The sequence below is a fragment of the Cervus elaphus genome, chromosome 13 (assembly GCF_910594005.1).
Source record: "Cervus elaphus chromosome 13, mCerEla1.1, whole genome shotgun sequence".
Lineage (NCBI taxonomy): Eukaryota > Metazoa > Chordata > Mammalia > Artiodactyla > Cervidae > Cervus > Cervus elaphus.
This window is the reverse complement of record NC_057827.1, coordinates 52439096-52459773: the sequence shown is the minus strand read 5'-3', so window position 1 is coordinate 52459773 and position 20678 is coordinate 52439096. Positions and strand designations below refer to the sequence as shown.

The following is a 20678-nucleotide window of genomic DNA, read 5'->3' as shown; positions in this document are numbered from 1 at the left end:
CCAAGTTGGATTTAGAAAATAAAAAAGAGGAACCAGAGATCATTTGCTGGATCATAGAGAAAGCTAGGGAATTCCAAAAAACCATCTATCTCTGTTCCATTGATTAAAAGTCAAAGCCTTTGACTGTGTAGATCATAATAAACTGTGGAAAGCTCTTAAAGAGATGGGAATACCAGACCACCTGACCTGTCTCCTGAGAAATCTGTATGCAGGTCAAGAAGCAACATTTAGGACCCTGTATGGAACAACTGATTGGTTCAAGATTGAGAAGGGAGTATGACAGGGTTGTCTGCAGTCAACCTGTTTGTTTAATCTATATGCTGAGCACATCACGAGAAATGCCAGACCGGGTGAGTTACAAGCTGGAATCAAGATAGGCAGGAGAAACGTCAACAACCTCAGATACGCGGATGATACCACTCTAATCGCAGAAAGTGAAGAGGAACTAAAGAGACTCTTGATGAGGGTGAAAGAGTAGCATGAAAGAGCCAGCTTAAAACTAAATATTAAGAAAACTAAGATCATGGCATCCAGCCCCATTACTTCATGGCAAATAGAAGGGGAAAAGTGGGAAATAGTGACAGATTTCCTCTTCTTGGGCTGTAAAATCACTGTGGATGGTGACTGCACTCATGAAATCAGAAGACGTTTGCTTCTTTGCAGGAAAGCTATGACAAACCTAGACAGTGTGTTGAAAACCAGAGACATCACTCTGCCAACAAAGGTCCATAGAGGCAGTGCTATGGTCTCCCCAGTAGTGATGTACAGTTGTGAGACCTGGACCATAACGAAGGCAGAGCGCTGTAGAACTGATGCCTTATTGTGGTGCTGGAGAAGACTCCTGAGAATGCTTTGGACAGCGAGGAGGTCAAACCAGTCACTCTTAAGGGAAATCAACCGTGAATACTCATTGGAAGGACTGACGCTGAAGTTGAAACTCCAGTATTTTGATCATCTGATGTGAGCAGCTGACTCACTGGAAAAGTCCCTGATGCTGGGAAAGATTGAAGGCAGAAGGAGAAGAGGGCATCAGAGGATGAGATGCCTGGATGGCATCACTGATGCAATGGACATGAACTTGGGAAAATTTGGGGAGATGGTGAAGGACAGAGAGGCCTGGCGTGAACAGTCCATGGGGTTGCAAAGAGTCAGACATGACTGGGCTACTGAACAACAACAGCAATCCCATGGACAGAGGACCGTGGCAGGTTGCAGTCTCTGGGGTCACAGAGAGTGGGACACAACTGAGTGAATGAGCATGCACACACGCATGCATAAATTGATATACATGTTCATACTTTTTTGAATCTTAATAATCAGATCTCTCTCTTCTTTCACCAGTTAACACCTTGCAAAATCACCTGTCACATCCAAGTTCTATATGACTAGCTCCCTCACTGTATACTTTTCACCACTATCTTCTTTTCTAAGCTCTTAGTTTCTTAGTACGTAATACTCTCAAATCTACCCAGTGCATGATTATTAGAGTTATGTTCGTTATGAATATAGAATGAAGTTCTGACTCTCTTCTGGCATTCAAAGTTATTTTCAGTGGGTGATATACATGCTTCATTAATATTACTTCACTCTCATCTCTTCTTCTCTATACAGTTATTCCCGTAATACATCTAGTGATCTTCAAAATTTTTGGCTTTGTTAAATATCTTCTACTTTAAAGTTTTTCATAATATCCACTTCTTGCCCTCTTAGCTGTCAGTTCTTCAAAACTCAACCATAAATTTCTTTCTCTAAGATGCCAACCTAGCTTTTCCTAGTAAAATTATATAAAATGCTCCTTTCAAAACACTCTATTAGTATTTTTATATCTGTGGTAACACCTGGTATTTCATTGTACTTGAATTCTACTCTAAAATGTTTATTTCCTCTTTAATTTTAGCTCTCTAAAAGGCCAGTTCATGATGAACTGTTTATTTTTCCAAATTCCTGGAAACGGTCTTTTGCATAGTATAAGCACAATCAATTTTTAAGTGAGTTGAGTATTAATGTTGAAAACATTGCTAAATTATTTTCTTTTATGTCATTTGGATGACTTTCAAAGTTATAACAAAATAATCATTTGGAACAATTAAAGGTATCTAAACTTTAATCATTTATTATTATAAAACCTATAAATCAGTATGATTCAAGAAACAATAATAAAGATTTCAACAAGGGCAAATGTCTATAAGTTTTCTGGAAAATACATTCATATATATTAAGATTTGAAAAAAAACTCAAATCATGGGAGCAATATATACGAACCTATGGGTAGACAGAAGAATTATGTAATTAATCTGCAACTTGAATGCAAATATATGACAACTTTCATCTAGAAATTGTAGGGTAATTTTAATAAGAATCCAGTCTTTGTCCTTGAATATGTATTATCTCCAGAAAGTAGGAAGTTTACCCCAAAAATTCTATTGGAGGTACTCCCAACATTGGTTGAAGTAACATATATTCCTATCACAGACACAGAACAAGCTTATGCTTTCACAAGGAGAAAGAGAAGAAAGGGAGGGATAAAGATGCTTTAAGAGTTTGGGACTAACAGATACATACTACTGCATATAAAATAGATAAACAACAAGGGCCTACTGTACAGCATAGGGAACTATATTTAATATCATATAATAACCTATCATGGAAAAGAATCTGAAAAAGTATATATATGTATCTATGTATAAACAAATAGCTTTGCCGTACACCTGAAACTAACACATTATGAATCAAGTATACTTCAATTTTAAAAACTTTTTAATAAAAAATTTTGTCCAAACGAAGCTTAAGAATTAGTTTTTAGTTTAGAATTTTAGTAATTGAAGGTGAATTTCTTAAGCCAAAATTAATTTCTATTTAGTAATTTTTACATGCAAGACCACTCTCAAGGACAGATACACACATAGCCTCACAGCTAATACTTTACTAAAGCTATGAAAACTCAGGCCACTAAATATGAAAAGATTTATTCAAGGTCACCCAAGTGTCAGAGTCAGAAGCAGTACTTAGACCTAAGAAAGTCTATGTCAATATTAAAGTAAATTGACTAATTTACAAAAGTTCCAAGTAACATGTATAGCAATTTAGGTGAGTTCCCTCATTAATGAGAAAAACATCTCTAAGTGAAGTTACAGAATGAGAAAGTGAAATTATTTATGATTGCATACACCTAACTTTGCGGACAAATACCTCCTCAGCTTTTTTTCGTTATACCCCTTTTTGACTTGTTTCAAATATGGTAACTGCTCCTGAGGAAAAGCAGGGCTTGTACTAAAGAAACATTTTCTTCAGAACCAGAGGCACCACTTGAATGAATTATTTAGCATCTACTGAAACAACAGAGAGCTACTTCATATAAATGTCAGCACGGCAGAAGCATTTCACCTGAAGGAAAGCAGAACTGTCTGCTAGAATGTAAAGAGTAATTTCAAGGGGATTCTGCTGCTATTTCCTAGACCCTTAAAGCTCAGAGTTAAAGGAAAACAGTTTAACCTATTACATAGATTTTTTAAATACTAGATGCAAAGATGAAAATATATATACCTTGCATATGGGTGATTAAAACAATGAAATTTTTATTGAAAGTGATTATAAAATTTCTCTCCTAGAGATCTTGAAGGGAAAATGATCACATGTTTTGTGTCAGAGTGGTCTCTCATTTCTACAGGAGAAATGGAGTACAGAAAAATTAAAGGACTCACCAAAGCTTACAAAGAGTGCTAATTAATGTATGAGGATATATGGAAGTGGTGTGAGGAACAGAGCATTTTTACTTCCATCAGTTTAAGTTGCTGCTTTTAAATAGGAGAACCTGCTTTATAGCTCAGGGAACTCAGTGTTCTGTGGTGAACTAAATGGGAAGGAAATTTTTCTTAAAAAAGGGAATATATGTATATGTATAGCTAATTTACTTTGATGTACAGTAGAAACTAACAGGACATTGTAAATACTCCAATAAAAATTAATTTTAAAAATAAGAGGGATGTTAGACCTTATATATGAAAAACCAATGCAAATCACTTTCATCTAGATGCATTTTTTATTAAATGTGTGACAAAATTTTCTTATTTTGATAGTTTAGATTGCCTCTAATTGGTTACTTACTCATATTTTTGCACAGCAAATGTATAGCTTCCAGAGAAAACCAATGAATATCTGAGTTGAGTTGAGCTCAGTCGCTGAGTTGGGTCGGATTCTGAGAACCCATGGATGGCAGCCACCAGGCTTCCCTGTCCATCACCAAGTCCCAGAGCCGACCAAAACTCATGTCCATTGAGTCAGGGATATCATCCAACCATCTCATCCTCTGTCTTCCCCTTCTCCTTCTGCCTTCAATCTTTCCCAGCATCAGGGTCTTTTCCAAAGTCAATTCTTCACATCTGGTGGCCAAAGTATTAGAGTTTCAGCTTCTGCATCAGTCCTTCCAATGAACACCCAGGGCTGATCTCCTTTAGGATGGACTGCTTGGATCTCCTTGCAGTCCAAGGGACTCTCAACAGTCTTCTTCAACACCACAGTTCAAAAGCATCAATTCTTCGGTGTTCAGCTTTCTTTATAATCCATATGTGACTCACATCCATACGTGACTACTGCAAAAACCATAGCTATGACTAATGGACTTTTGTTGGCAAAGTAATGTCTCTGCTTTTTAATATGCTGTCTAGGTTGGTCATAATTTATCTTTCAAGAAGCAAGTGTCTTTTAATTTCATGGCTGCAGTCACCATCTGCAATAATTTTGGAGCCCCCCAAAATATAATCTGCCACTGTTCCCCTATCTATTTCCCATGAAGTGATGGGACCAGATGCCATGATCTTAGTTTCCAGAATGTTAAGTTTTAAGCCAACTGTTTCACTTTCCTCTTTCACTTTCATCAAGAGATGCTTTAGTTCTTCTTCACTTTCTGCCATAAGGGTGGTGTCTTCTGCATATCTGAAGTTATTGATATTTCTACCAGCAGTCTTGATTCCAGCTTGTGCTTCATCCAGTCCAGCATTTCTCATGATGTACTCTGCATATAGGTTAAATAATCAGGTGACAATATACAGCCTTGACGTACTCTTTTCCCAATTTGGAGCCAGTCTGTTGTTCCATGTCCAGTTCTAACTGTTGCTTCTTGACCTGCATACAGATTTCTCAGAAGGCAGGTCAGGTGATCTGTATTCCCATCTCTGTAAGAATTTTCCACATTTTATTTTGATCCACACAGTCAAAGGTTTTGGCATAGTCAATAAAGCAGAAGTAGATGTTTTTCTGGAACTCACTCATTTTTTCAATGATCCCATAGCTGTTGGCAATTTGATTTCTGGTTCCTCTGCCTTTTCTAAAACCAGCTTGAACATCTGGAAGTTCACGGTTCATGTACTGTAGTAGCCTGGCTTGGAGAATTTGGAGCATTACTTTGCTAAAGTGTGAGATGAGTACAATGTACAGTAGTTTGAGTATCCTTTGCCATTGCCTTTCTTTGGGATTGTAATGAACACTGACCTTTTCCAGTCCTGTGGCTACTGCTGAGTTTTCCAAATTTGCTGACATATTGCGTGCAGCACTTTCACAACATCATCGTTTAGGATTTGAAATATCTCAACTGGAATTCCATCACCTCCACTAGCTTTGTTTGTAGTGATGCTTCCTAAAGCCCACTTGACTTCATATTCCAGGATGTCTGGCTCTAGATGAGTGATCACACCATCATGGTTATCTGGGTCATGAAGATCTCTTTTGTATAGGTCTTCTGTGTATTATTGCCACCTCTTTTTAATATCCTCTTCTTCTGTTAGGTCCACACCATTTCCGTCCTTTATTGTGCCCGTCTTTGCATGAAATATTCCCTTGGTGTCTCTAATTTTCTTGAAGAGATCTCTAGTCTTTCCCATTCTATTGTTTTCCTCTATTTCTTTGCATTGATCACTAAGGAAGGCCTTCTTACCTCTCCTTGCTAGTCTTTGGAACTCTGCATTCAAATGGATATATTTTTCCTTTTCTCCTTTGCTTTTCACTTCTCTTCTTTCCACAGCTATTTGTAAGGCCTCCTAGGACAACCATTTTGCTTTTTTTCATTTATTTTTCTTGGGGATGGTCTTGATCACTGCCTCCTGTACAATGTCACAAACCTCCATCCATAGTTCTTCAGGTATCAATCAGATCTAATCCCTTGAATCTATTTGTCACTTCTACTCTATATCAGAAGATATTTGATTAATGTCATACCTGAATGGTCTAGTGGTTTTTCCTACTTTTTTCAATTTAAGTCTGATTTTGGCAATAAGGTGTTTATGATCTGAGCCACAGTCAGCTCCTGGTCTTGTTTTTGCTGATTGTATAGAGCTTCTCCATCTTTGGCTACAAAGAATATAATCAATCTGATTTCAGTATTGACCATCTGGTGATGTCCACATGTAGAGTATTCTCTTGTGTTGTTGCAAGAGGGTGTTTGCTATGAGCAGTGCATTTTCTGCTCCTTTCTCCTGGGTTCAAGAGCCCCAGCAAGACTGTAGGCGCTGGAGCAGCAGCTTCACAGTGCTGGAATGGTGGCTACGTGATGCTGGAACTACTGTGAGGATATACCCTGCGTCCAAGGGCAGAGAAGCCACAGCAAGATGGTAGGAGGGGCAAAATCACGTTACAATAAAACCCCATAACTGCCAGAGATGCTCAGAGAGCTCAAACATACCTTGTACACACCAGGACCGAGAGACCCCACAGAGACTAAGACAGAATTGTGAGTGTCTCCTGAGGAGGTACAGGTCAGCAGTGGCCTGCTGCAGGGGCAGGGACTCTGGGTGCTGCAGAATTGGGTATGGCATAATCCCTCTTGGAGGAGGTCACCATTAACCCCACCACAGAGCCACCGGAACTTACACATGACTGGGAAACAGACTCTTGAAAGGCACAAACAAAACAAATGAGTATCTAGGTGCTTTTATTCTATACCTTTAAAAACTACCTTGCCAATAAATGTGTACTGTATGATTTCATCTGCTATGTGTTTAGCTTCTCATTTCAGGTAAAATTGTTTCTAATCAAAATCCCACTAAACATCATCATGAAAGGCAGAAATTTCCCCATGACTGACTGTCTATATCTCACAGAACCTGTTCAAAGCTAACCTATTAATTGTGCACCAAATACTTATGCTCAGTGAGTTCTTCCAAGTCCTTCAACTAAGCACTAAATACGTTGGGTACTTATCATGCAAAGACTTTCTCCTACAAGATGAGAGACAGATTATTCCAGCATCTTTTAGGAGAGTAGACACCTTTCTACCTGTCTACTAGGGTTCTATTTGCTTGTCTATTTATGCACACATCTAAAACATAGCTGGCATTGGCTAGGTGATAAGTCTAACTTGTTTGTGATTACATACTAAAATATCCAGATAATATTAGATAAAAATAGTCAATTTTTAACATCTGAAGAATTACACAATTTCTAAGTTAATCTATTGGGCTTAAGCATGCTTGACAGTAATTACAATTTAAAGAATTTGCATGAAAAATCTTTTTATTTATCCAGAAAAAGTTAAAAAGCCACATATATCAATCTAAGAAATATTTTTATTCAGAGTTGAAAGACCTTTTTTTTAAGTCTCTCTTTTTTCCATCATAAAGTTGCCAATTTAACAGTTGGTAACTTTTGAATGTAATGTTGAATCTCAATTTGTGCCTGCCCACAATCACAGCATACTACAGTGGAGCTTGGTAAAAAATCCTTTTGTGGCTCATATTCTTTTCTCTCTAACTCTTATTACATCGTTTGCCACTAATAGTCTTGGTTTCTTAGTCTATTTTTCTCTGAATTATGGTCGTATCTCATTAAGAAGCAGCTGGAAGCCTATGATTAACAGAATGGACTATTATACCAGCAGAACACAGTTATACCTCTCAAAAATGCTTACTTTTGTCTCTAGAATATGGTAAATAAATGTTAGAAACATTCAGATCTTATACAGTTTTAATATAGACTGAATGGCTATTTAATTCTGGCCCATTCGCTTTAATGAAATCTCTGATATCATTAAAACTTAAAACCTACTGTAAGTTTTACCTACTGCTCTTTTAGCTTCCAAACAAACATTTCCTTTATATGAAACATGGACTTAGCTCTAAACAAGGAAAAGCATACATGTGAAAAAAGAGGATTAAGAGACAACATTAGAAAGAGAAAACAAAAATATATTCATTAGTGATGTTAAACCGGAGAGATTTATATTAGGTGTCTTATAAGAGCATCTGAGCTCTTCTTCTGTGTGCAGTTAATTGGACCAAAGAAGTACAACAGTCAAGTCATTAACATTGAATAGGGCAAAAGCCTTCTTTTCTTTGTTAAGAAATTTCAAAAAGTTATTCAAAGGGTGGGAATGGAGAGAGGTCATCATTGTTTCCGTCAAGAAGGTGTGAGAAGATGAGGGAAAAGCTGCTCTGAAAAAATATTAATAGCATATAAAGTAACTGTATTTTCCATGTATTAATGACTTTTTCATTGCCATTTAATTCATGTAAATATGTTTCATCTAACAACTAGTTTTGATGCTTTTTGAGGGATGGCAGAACCAATTATAAATTTGAATTTAATTTTATTTCTCCCAAGATACAGTAAAAAAGATGTCTAAGTAATATTTTTTGAATGAAAAAACATTCTGCCTATTAAGTAGTATATCTTTCTAAAATATCAATTGACTGTTTTATGTATAGGCCAAGTAACAGCTTGCAGGTGTGCCAGACTCTAAACTTTTCTAAATAGTAGGAACTAGATAACACTAACTTCTTCTGCTAATACATTCTGTCCTTCTACACTTTTATGACTAGTGTCCTAAGAACACTGGTATTGTCAAAAATCACATTTAAAAAACAATTATTTCAAATCATTTGCTGCAAAAGCTACATAGCACTGAGTTAACCCAATATTTACAATTGATAAAACATTTTCAGGAAAGACTAACTTGCCCTTTATTATCATTACAAAGACACCACTTGCATACCTTTATAACCTCTTATTGTTCTTAACAAAGCACAGAGCTACTCAAACAAGTTGCTGGGTTATGAGAGCACCAGCATTTTTCATAAGAGGTGCTATTTATAGATTGCCAAATTGTAGCCTACATGGCATAAATGCTGATTCTAAATCATCAGTTGTCTTATACATTGCTTGCTTGCTTCATGGAAATTCACTCTGCCAAACATCAATAATCTTTCTGGCCTAAAAATATCACAATTCACACATCAGACAATAATATTCAGAAAGTTAACCTCCTTCCCCTCGCTCTCTTCCGTGAGATTAAAATTAAAAGAAAAAGGAAATGAAATCAGACATCTCAACATTAATCTTTAGCAAGATTATTTAAGATGGATGTTTCTTAATTTTTGCCAATTCTCTTGAAATGCAATACTGGTATCAGATATGGGAGGCCTTGCTTTCCTGTCCTTTTCTGGCTTATCAAATTCTTCTAAAATGCAACATCATATTGTTACATATTTCCCATCGCCTCCACATATATGCTCTGTCAGAGCTATCTTTCTGTAGCTCTGTGCTCCAAGCAGTATCATGATCCCAAGTGGCACATGCAATAGTGCAAAGTGTTAACTGAGGGGGCAGAACACAGGACATTGCAAATTTGGCATCCCCAAAAGGTCCAGATGTGGATGCAGCGTGTGGCCATTCTCCACTTGCCTGTTAGAAGTCTATCATCATGGCTCGTGAATGACTAGCAGTGTTATTTTCCAAACTTACTTTATAAAACAGCCAAATTTTCTCAGACACAGCAATTAAGTTAGCCTACATTTGCACATAAACCTAATGCACTAATTGGCAAGTTCATTTGGATCTCCAAATAGCATGTACACCTGTTTCTCAGTATGTGAGACAAATAATTACCTTTGCTTGCAACTCATTTTAATGAACTTTAAGAAGAGAAAACCCATAATTTATTTTCTTTGGAAAGTTCTAGATTATCAAGGCACTGACTTTTGCTGAATACATCAGATGTGTTTGATTTTTAAAAAGGCCTACAAGGTAATTGAAATCTCACTGCCTTGTAGAACAGGGAGGAGGAAATGGAAAAAGAGGAGTAACAGGGAGAAGGGGATAATGTTTTACATCAAGGGAGAACTTTACAAAACTATGTCAAAAAGCTTTCTGAGAAAATGGATGTGAATTTATTGGCTGAACAAGTCTGACCCCATCCATCACCAACCAATGAATGACAGATTGTTCAATACAAGATGTTTGCTTTCTCTATGTTCCTATATTTGACACTTAAAGGAGACAGAAAAACATAGAAACCCTTCAAACACAAGCCTTTTACCACAGCAATTACTCCTGAAATATATGTGAATGACAGAAAGCTTGGAAGACTATATTTTCTGAAAAACATGTGACATTTTATAAGGAAACTAGATCATGAGGAAGTTTACTTACTCAGAGAAATTATAAATCACTGGTACCATCTATACAACACACTGATTCAAAGAACACAAATTTAAAAGTCATTGACTGCAGGGGTTAATAGTCGACCGCCTGTTGCTCTGGCTAAGCCATGAGAAGAACAGCATGGGAAAAGAATAAAAGCGAGATATAGCAACTATGTATAATCTCAACAAAAAGTCCATGGGGCTGATTAGTTGGGGTCATCATGCCTTGCTGAGCTAAGGAGGTACATAGTGTGGACCTTGGAACGCCAGGTCAGTGCAGGTTCAGAATGCTGCTTGCAACATGCGCTGATTGTTCCTCCATGTTCATGCCAGGACTGCTGCCCCCGGCTGTGTGATGCCCTTGGTTCTAGAAGACAGCATCAAAGTAAAAGAAGAACATTAACTCTGGGACATGACTGAGCACATGGGAATCTTATGCTGTCTAAAAACCAGGTACTTTCTGCATACCAAGAGCTCAGTAAAAGCGATGTGGAATCAGTCAGCGGGGCTCTCGATCCTAGAGGTCTTGAGTCCCCCAGTCCCATATTTAAAACCTTACTTCTGTCTATTTCCTTTTTCCAAGCTGTGTGTCAACCACTTTTGATCCCTACCTGCTGCACTGGCCACAGCAATTGACAAGAAGTAGCAGCTTAAAATGGCTATAGGAAGTTACTTTTTATAATATCAGTGAGATGGTCAAATAAATATCAATGCAATTATACAAACTCAATGGGATTGGTATATATAATTTTTCCAGATACAATGCTGGCTTCATAAATATACTTAGTACTGTTAATATTTAGCCTTTGATACTTTAACTCTTCTATTGAGTTTCTCTAATAGATGTTTCCAATGACACTTTACTCAGTAGTTGAATTCCCCAAGATTTTATTTGATAGTTTAAGCATGTTTTGCTCTTTTTTTTTAATAAAGTATCCGAGGATTCCCATATGGTGGTAAAATACAAGAAACATACTTTTTGCTGAAGATACAGCAGATTCCAACAGGAATGCAGTGTAAAATTGTTACTAAAAAGTCAATGCTTAAGGCCATTATCTTAGTTTGAATTTCTCCGATAGTATAACCTGAAACAAGGCCTGGGATGCAGGTGATTTCATTGGGAGATAATCTCAGAAAGCAAGTGGAAAGGAGTGGAAAGAGTGAGAAAGTGAAACAAGAAAAATAGATCATTCCTTATTAAGCTGGTTACCTGTGTCAACAACTGGGTCTTAGTACCCCAGGGCCTTCCGAGGAGTCATGTGGAAGGTGCTCTAGAACTATCCCTCCAAGGAGAGAAGACTGGGGCCTTTATCCACCAGCCAACTCTCCTCCATTCTATAAGCATTACTTCAGAGAGTATTAACCCTCTAATTAACCTGCACAAACTCACCAAAGATAAGAAAATTCCCATGGCTTCCGGGAAAGCCCAGAGGCAGTAAAACGTGGTGTGTTATTCATGCTTGAAGTGCACTGCTGGCTGGGCATCCAGCTGCAGTTAAAATCAAAAGTGGCTAAGGGATGCGATGCAGGCCTCAAATGCATCAAAATTACAACCACTGAATTTCTTTTATTTCCTCGTATGTATTGCGCTTTCCTGGTGACTCAGATAGTAAAGAATCTGCCTGCAACATGGGAGACCAGGGTTGAATCCTTGGGTCTAAAATATCCCTTGGAGAAGGGAATGGCTACCCACTCAAGTGTTCTTGCCTGGAGAATCCCATGGACAGAGGAGCCTGGAAGGCTACAGTCCATAAGATTGCAACGAGTTGCTATGACTGAAGGGATTGAGCTCTTACACATGCAAGGCACTAGTAAAGGACTTTGAGATAAAAGGCATGGGGAGCTTTGAAATCAGACCTGTATGTGAAAGCAGTCTCTACATCATTAGATGTTCAGCACTGGGAAAATCCATCAGTCTTCCTAGGAGATGCTAGTATCCATCTTCTGAGGCTGTGGTCATGATTAAATGACCTAAGATACACAAAACGTCTGACACACTCCAAGTCTTCATGAGTGATAGTTATTGACTTGCCCCACCTACAGTGATACCATCACACTCATTTCATGATTTCTTTTATTCATCAGATTATCATGTTTTTAAGTTTCAGTTTAACTATTAGTTATGCAAGAAAGATGTCCTTAACTCACAACACTAGATTAAGCACCTTAACAGAGACTACTGAGTTTCTCCATAGGCCTTCTTTTTTAACACTTGAGTTGGTTGTTACTGATTATATGTATTTAGGCTAAACTGTTAGCTCCATGATGGAGGGAAATGCCCACCTTGCTTTCTAGGGCTATCAATGAATATTTCTTGAATTGTATTGATATCTCTTAATAATATACTAAGGAATTCAATAAATTTTTTACTTCTTAGCTTTCCCTGATTGCAGAGATCATATGAAATCTTGGCTACTAAGAATACTTACAATATCATACATACTAGCAATACAATCTGTATTTTGGCAATAAGCTTTGCTGCTATAAATAGATCTTGATGCAATGTTTATTTTGACTCTAGAGCACACAGCTGAAATTAAGCCTAAAATGATCCTTATTCTTCTTCCATAAGCATTTGTCTACCTCACCACAGACCACTGCCCCTTCCAATTTCCTTGATAAAGATATAAAAAAGTGATCAACAGCCCAAGTGAGGAAAAGCACCAAAATATAGGTGGAGAAGGGCTGGTGGGTGGGAATTTCTGCCCTCCATTCTCCAGAATGATCTTCTTCCAAATCCCCAGATAAACTGAAGCAGATTGGATGCTTTGATGATGGAATAGGTACAAACTTAGAGATTGCTTTTCTCGGGGGCCTATTTTCAGAAAGGAAGAATTCATATGTATCAGTCTTGAATCTCCACCTCCTGAGGAGTCCCTGAAGCCTGACATTTCCTTGCATTAATTTCTAAATGTAAACAAAAGAACAAATGCCAATATTTTCTCCCCTCTAGGTTGTTCCTCTCATTCAAACCACCACATTAACTTTTGCTGATGTTGTTCTTCTCTCTAATGTTTTCCTGGATTTTCTGATTTGGTTTCTTAGTCTTAACTTGAGTTCACGTCTTCATCCACTTGTTGATATTTATCAAATATCAAGTATGGTATGATTCAGTTTTTGGCCCTGGACCCTCTCCCTGAACTGCATCATGACATCTGAGCCCATTCTAGCTTCCTCCACACCCAGACTCATTTTAGCATTCACACTGCTGACACTGGATAGATGTTTAATGTTCTCTCCTGGGTCTCAGAGAGACAGTCTTGGCTTAGAAAAACTCTTTATTTTCTGTTTGGTTTTAATCATTCAATTTCTAATTCATTGGGAATTAATCTCTAATAGGTGAAATTATTGGCATAATTCCTCTCTCAGCATCCAACCCTGTCAAATCACATCTGACTTGCCCAGTTCATCAAAAGGGGAATTGATGTGGAGTTAGAGTGACTAGGTTGTCAGCATTACTGATCCTTTCCCAATTACACTCATTTAATTATCTTCACACATTTCTTATATGGCCTGGATGAATATTAGCTACACAGAATTACAATTCTGGTATTGAAAAGAACCATCTCACTGGGTGTACCATAAATGCTTCTCGATTAAACAGTGAGACTATTTTTGCTCCAGGGATTATTAGCAGGAAACAAACTATTTTGCAAACAGTGAGTGCTCAATAAATGTTTGTTAAGTCAAACCCAGTGTTTTCTAAATGTTTCAACAACTCTAAAGTACAAACAACATAGCATTATTTGGCATTTGACTTGGAGCCAGCCTTTCTGTAGCCTGTAACATTTTATGTAGGCTGTAATCACACTCATTCTATTTTGAAACTCAGACAATCATAAAGCTGGAGATCACTTCAAAATCAACCAGGTTTTCACACAGCTGCCATACTGTCTTGTGTAATATTTCAGATATGGAGAATATTCTGTTGGAAAAAGTGGCCTCTGCCAAATGATATAATCAGAATGCTGATAGTCCCAAACAGGGTTAACAGAAAAACGTTTCATATTTGCAAAGTATTTAGATCACATCACGGGGCCTGACAACAATACCTACAGTGGTTGGCAAAATGATTACAGTAGTTTGAACCATTAGAATCCATAGGGGGACTACTCTAATATAGTTTCTCAGAATTACTCACTTTCAGGTAGCATTAGAAGATCCTGTCAACTATCAGCTGATGGGTCTTTTTAAAGGGAAAAAAAATCACTGAATGAATAAAGCAATGAAATATGTATCTCAGTAGTAAATATGAATGAGTGTTAAGGCATTGTGTGAAAGGAAGACAGCTTGAGTTAGAACATTGTCACAGCACATGGTAACAATCTGTGGAGAGCATTACCCAAAGCCAGGGTCTCTGTTGTGGGTCACTTTTTCTGAGAACTGTTAAGATACATCAGGATTTGCTGTTTATGGAGATACCTCTAAAATGTATCTCAAAGAAAAGATGCAAGGAAAAGCAAATAAAGGGGTTCTCTGAACAAAGTCTTTTAAAGAATATGGGCTCCTGTACTTATTTCTTGGTGAATCGCCACACATATCCAAGGCTGGGGGAGGGCTTCCCTGGTGGTCTAGTAGTTAAGAATCTACCTGCCAACTCAGGGGACGCAGGTTCTATCCCTGGTCCAGGAAGATCCCACATGCCGCTGTGCAGCGAAGTCCATGAGCCACAGCCACTGAGCCTGTGCTCTGGAGCCCGTGAGCCACAGCCACTGAGCCTGTGCTCTGGAGCCCGTGAGCCACAGCCACTGAGCCTGTGCTCTGGAGCCCGTGAGCCACAGCCACTGAGCCTGTGCTCTGGAGCCCGTGAGCCACAGCCACTGAGCCTGTGCTCTGGAGCCCGTGAGCCACAGCCACTGAGCCTGTGCTCTGGAGCCCGTGAGCCACAGCCACTGAGCCTGTGCTCTGGAGCCCGTGAGCCACAGCTACTGAAGCCTGCGTGTCTACAGCCTGTGCCCTGCAACGAGAGAGGCTACTGCAATGGGAAAGCCCGCACACCGCAACAAAGACTGGCCCCCACTCACCGCAACTAGAGAAAGCCTGCGTGCAGCTAGGAAGATCCAGCATGGCCATAAATAGATAAAGGTTGGGAGAAATCCTGCAGTAAAGAAATCATTCTAACTTTCTTTCACCTGTTAGGTCCTTCCTGCTTCTTTTCATTTAACCTGTTTCATCAAATCAACATCCCATGAATGTAATTTTCTCTATACGCTTTGGGAGATGCTGCTCCAGAGTGTAATCCACAAGTGAATAGGATCTCTTGAACATTTCAAGTGATTCTCCCCTTTCCATTGACAAGAAAAATATTGAAAGGCCTTTTAGACCAAAAAGGGCCTTTATTACACGCCTCATGATTTGTAAACAACTAGTTTAATCGAATAATCCATCATGGGCTTGCCTCTGATTATAACTTCTGAGCTACTGTAATGCTACTTTCTTGCTGAACATGGAACTCCAAGGATTGTCTAACTTAGGCTTTACAATTAAATATTTTACCTGTCAACTCTTTTTTATCTGGAGGAGAGAACAACTCTTACCTCTGTGTCTTAGAATAAAATTTATCATCGGTATTTAGGCAATGTGATCGCTTAATTTTAGGATTATTTTGATGTATATTATTCAAAAGCTTACTGCATTACAGTTGATAAACTACACACCAAGAATATAAAGATGATTGTGTCACAGACCCTGACCCAAGAGGTGTACAGTAAAGAAGAAAATTAAAAAAACAATCATATGACGATGACGATATTTTGTAGGTCATTGCAAAATATTGTAACACACTGACATTATAAGTTCTATTTTGAAGGACTTGAGAACAACTCAAGAGGTTGATAAATAAAAGGTGACTGTGTATTCTCCAAGTCAATAAGTCATTTATTTAAAAATATTCATTTAAAATATTTATTGAGCACCTACTTTAGGCTATACACCCTCCTATGCATTAGAAGGGCACTGTGAACAAAAGGGACAAATACATTTGCTTCACAGAGATTATTTTTTAGTGGTAGGTAAAGACTATGTGTAAGAAAAATACACAAACAAAAATAAAGCATATATTCATTTAGAAAATGATAATTACTAAAAATAAAGAGGGCGAGAAAAGCAATCTGAAGAATCTGTGGCAGTAGACAAGGGTGAAATTATAGATAAGATGGCCAGGGAGATCCTCAATGAGGTGACTTTTGAGTAAAGTCCTGACAGAAGTGAGAGGACAAGCCCTGGGAACATGTGGACACAGTTACTCCAGGCAGTGGGAGCTGCGAGGGCTAAGATCATAAGCTGTGCAACTGCCTGACGTGTGTGAGGCTGTGAAGAGCCCAGGGTGGCTGTAGCAAAGGAGAGTGAGGGTAAAAGGAGATGAGGCCAAGAAGAGAGGGGTCTAGGCCTCTTGGGCCACAGTAATGACCCTGGCTTTTACTTAAGATGATCAGTCATGGGTGCTGAGCAGAGAAGCACCATGATCCAATTTAGATATAACTGAATGTTAAATGTAGCAGTCATATTGGCATGTTGAGAGTAGATGAAAGGAAAAGTAAAAGCAAAATAAGAGAAATACATTCAGTTCAATTGCTCAGTCGTGTCTGACTCTTTGTGACCCCATGAATCGCAGCATGCCAGGCCTCCCTGTCCATCACAAACTCCCGGAGTTTACTCAAACCCATGTCCATCGAGTCGGTGATGCCATCCAGCCATCTCATCCTCTGTCGTCCCCTTCTCCTCCTGCCCCCAATCCCTCCCAGCGTCAGGGTCTTTTCAAATGAGTTAACTCTTTGCATGAAGTGGCCAAAGTATTGGAGTTTCAGCTTCAGCATCAGTCCTTCCAATGAACACCCAGGACTGATCTCCTTTAGGATGGACTGGTTGGATCTCCTTGCAGTCCAAGGGACTCTCAACAGTCTTCTCCAACACCACAGTTCAAAAGCATCAATTTTTTGGTGCTCAGCTTTCTTCACAGTCCAACTCTCACATCCATACATGACCACTGGAAAAACCATAGCCTTGACCAGACGGACCTTTGTTGGCAAAGTAATGTCTCTGCTTTTTAATATGCTATCTAGGTTGGTCATTACTTTCCTTGCAAGGAGTAAGCATCTATTAATTTCATGGCTGCAGTCACCATCTGCAGTGATTTTGGAGCCCAAAAAAATAAAGTCTGACACTGTTTCCACTGTCTATCTACATTAGGACATTATTAAAATATACAAATGAGAGTCAATGGAAAATCAAGTCACAGTAATAAAGTTTGGAATCTGAGTATACTTTGAAGTATTTACTAGTTGGACTTGACTTTAGCACTTTAGCACAGGGAGAGTGAATTTAAAAATTAAGTAAAAATCACTCCATTTTTCTTAATGGAGTTGCCATCAAATGGGGCTTCCCAGACGGTGCTAATGGTAAAGAACCTGCCTGCCAATGCAGGAGACAAAAGAGACAAAGTTTCGATCCCTGGGTCGGGAAGATTCTTTGGAGGAAGAAATGGCAACCCACTCCAATATTCTTGCCTGGAGAATCCCATGGACAGAGGAGTCTGGTGGGCTGCAGTCCGTGTGGCACAAAGAGCCGGACACAACTGAAGCAACTTCGCACGAAGTTACAAAAGACCTAGGATGAATCAGTTTCTTAGAGGAGAAATTTTTCCTTAAAGTCTTATGGCCCTTTATTTATGGCCCTTTAGAGCCCTTCAACGGCTTGGGAGGGGTCCTGAAAATATACTACGTGAATCATTTTTCTGTAAAATTTGCCAAAATAAGATATTTTAGCTGAGTGCAATTTGTTACTTCAACTTCCTCTTCATCATAATTCCGCTGTTTAGTGGTGCTGGGATGGCTGCAGGTATTTCGGGGATCCAAATGAAGATAATTTGAGGACATGATTAGATTGAGCTTAATGGAATATATGTACCACTTCTGTGTATAGTTGTTATATAGCTAGTCCTTTTCCTATAGTCCCACTACTGATGGGATGATTGATCTGGCATTGTGACACACAGGGACAAGGTCACAATTTGCAAATAAACACACTCTATGGCATCCAGGAGTAAAACTATGGGTAACAGAGGAGAAACAAGGGTTTATTTTTTTTTTTTTGAAACAAGGGTTTAAATGTACTAAACAATAATTTAGTATGTGGAAAATTCTTCTAGCAATCATATGTATAAGATTGTAGACACAAAATTTCATACTCATTGCCACCTATTCAAAACAGTTCTTTTCTATCCTAATTATGCTCAATGATACAGTTTACACAGTTATGACCAGAGAAAAATATTTTATGAGAATCATACAAAATAGAATTTTTCAGAATTTCTGTATTTGCAGAAGTACCACTATAAAGATTGAATGTATGTGTGAGGTCACACATTTAAATATTCTAAAGTATCAGATCACATCTTTATATATCTGTTTCATCTTGTTCTCCTGAAGCTTGACAGTTTCTTAAAATGGTTCACAAAATGCCACCTTGAAACTGAAATGGACTGAAAAATATGGGTTTCAATGAGGAACTCCTTTTTAAATTCATTGCTAAATTGGTGTTGTTGTATTGACTAGGCCCTTGTATTTTGGATTATCCAATTCATGACAAGAAGTGAAATCATATGAACATAAGGGAAATATATTTAACATTACTTCTCAATTGACACAAAATGGTGACATTAACAACTCCAACAACAACAAACAATATAATATAGAGCTGTTATAAAGATTCAGTGACAAGCTGATGAATGTCCGTGAACAGTTCAAATAGTATTTAAGATGGGAGAATACCCAAGAAAACTGTATGTTCCTTGAAATCTTACAATTCAGAAAAGAAAATACTTGAAAAGGATTTTACCCAAATTTTATAATAATTCTAACATTTTACATGGGATTTCCAATAACAGATTGTGAAGCAAAAAGAAATATTTCTAGCATATCAAAATAAGAAAAAAAATAATCATTTATGTTAGAGGAATAACAGAATTATCTTTTTCTTCTCTCTAATAAAATTTATATTTTTAAGTTATTTGGATGAGGTTATCAAAAAATAGAGGAGGGAAAGTATCACAGAGGTTTCTCAGTCAGTTTATTAATAAAACATAGTATGCTAGTTTTCTGGATTTTGAAAACTTTAACATAGTCACAAGTTTTTAAAATTTATAATTTGCTAACATTTCTTTTCTCATACATCTGTCTTGAGAAGCATGATAGAAAATGCCTGGACTGCTTTGAATAGATTGTAAGAAATATAGATGTTAGTGACTCTGTTGCCGAAGACTTAGAATAAGGTGAGACGTGTGATAAAAAAATCGAAATTGTTTCAGAAAATATATGAATCATTATGAATAAACTGTTAAGAAATATGGACCTGAAAGTTACTGCCAATGAGAGCTAAGAATGAAGTGAGAACAGCAGAAACTGGATCCTGTCTTAAAGTGGCAGTAAGTTTGGTAGAAGTATGTCTTGCTGTTACGTGGAAAGCAGACTTGGTAAATGACAAAACTGAACATTTAGCTGAGATTTTCCAAGCAAAATGTTGAAAGTACAGCAACACTTACATATTTAGTTGGGGAAAGTGTTGAATGATCTTCTTGATATTTATAATGAAAAGTGAGAAGAATGAGATAAATTTAGGTTAAATTGCTAAATAAAGAGGAAGGAGGACTTGAGGATTTGAGAAATTTCCAGGCTATCCAGATTGCAAAAGATACTAAAATTAAGAGAAAGTATGCTCTAGACAAAAAACCCAGTGCATGATTGTACAATCTTTTGCCTATACCTCCGAAAGATCAAAAGGTCAGAGTATTCAGTCACATAATAAGGCTCTTTAAAAAGACTAAGGAGTCTGGATCACATCTCATTTAAACTTAAAAGAATCTAGGAAGTTAAAAAGCAGACACATTACATTGCCAACAAAGGTCCGCATAGTCAAAGCAATAGTTTTACCAGTAGCCATGTATGGATGTGAGAGTTGGACCATAAAGAAGGCTGACCACCAAAGAATTCATGCTCTTGAACTGTGGCGTTGCAGAAGGCTCTTGAGAATCCCTTGGAATGCAAAGAGACCAAACCAGTCAATTCTAAAGGAAATTAATCCTGAATATTCATTGGAAGGACTGATGCTGAAGCTGAAATTCCAATACTTTGGCCACCTGATGCGAAGAACTGACTCATTGGAAAAGACCCTGATGCTGGGAAAGACTGAAGGCGGAAGGAGAAGGGGAAGACAGAGGATGAGATAGTTGGATGGCATCACCGACTCCATGGACATGAGTTTGAGAAAGCTCTG

The 20678-nt window shown here is 38.0% G+C and overlaps 1 long non-coding RNA gene across 1 annotated transcript; it reads left to right on the top strand.

Annotated features, from left to right (window-relative positions):
• The first annotated feature begins 649 nt into the window (after window positions 1-649).
• LOC122706819 lies at window positions 650-20457 on the top strand. The gene is made up of 3 exons (XR_006344470.1): window positions 650-688; window positions 12016-12018; window positions 20275-20457. It is a non-coding gene; the product is annotated as an uncharacterized LOC122706819 (long non-coding RNA).
• The last annotated feature ends 221 nt before the right edge of the window (window positions 20458-20678 follow it).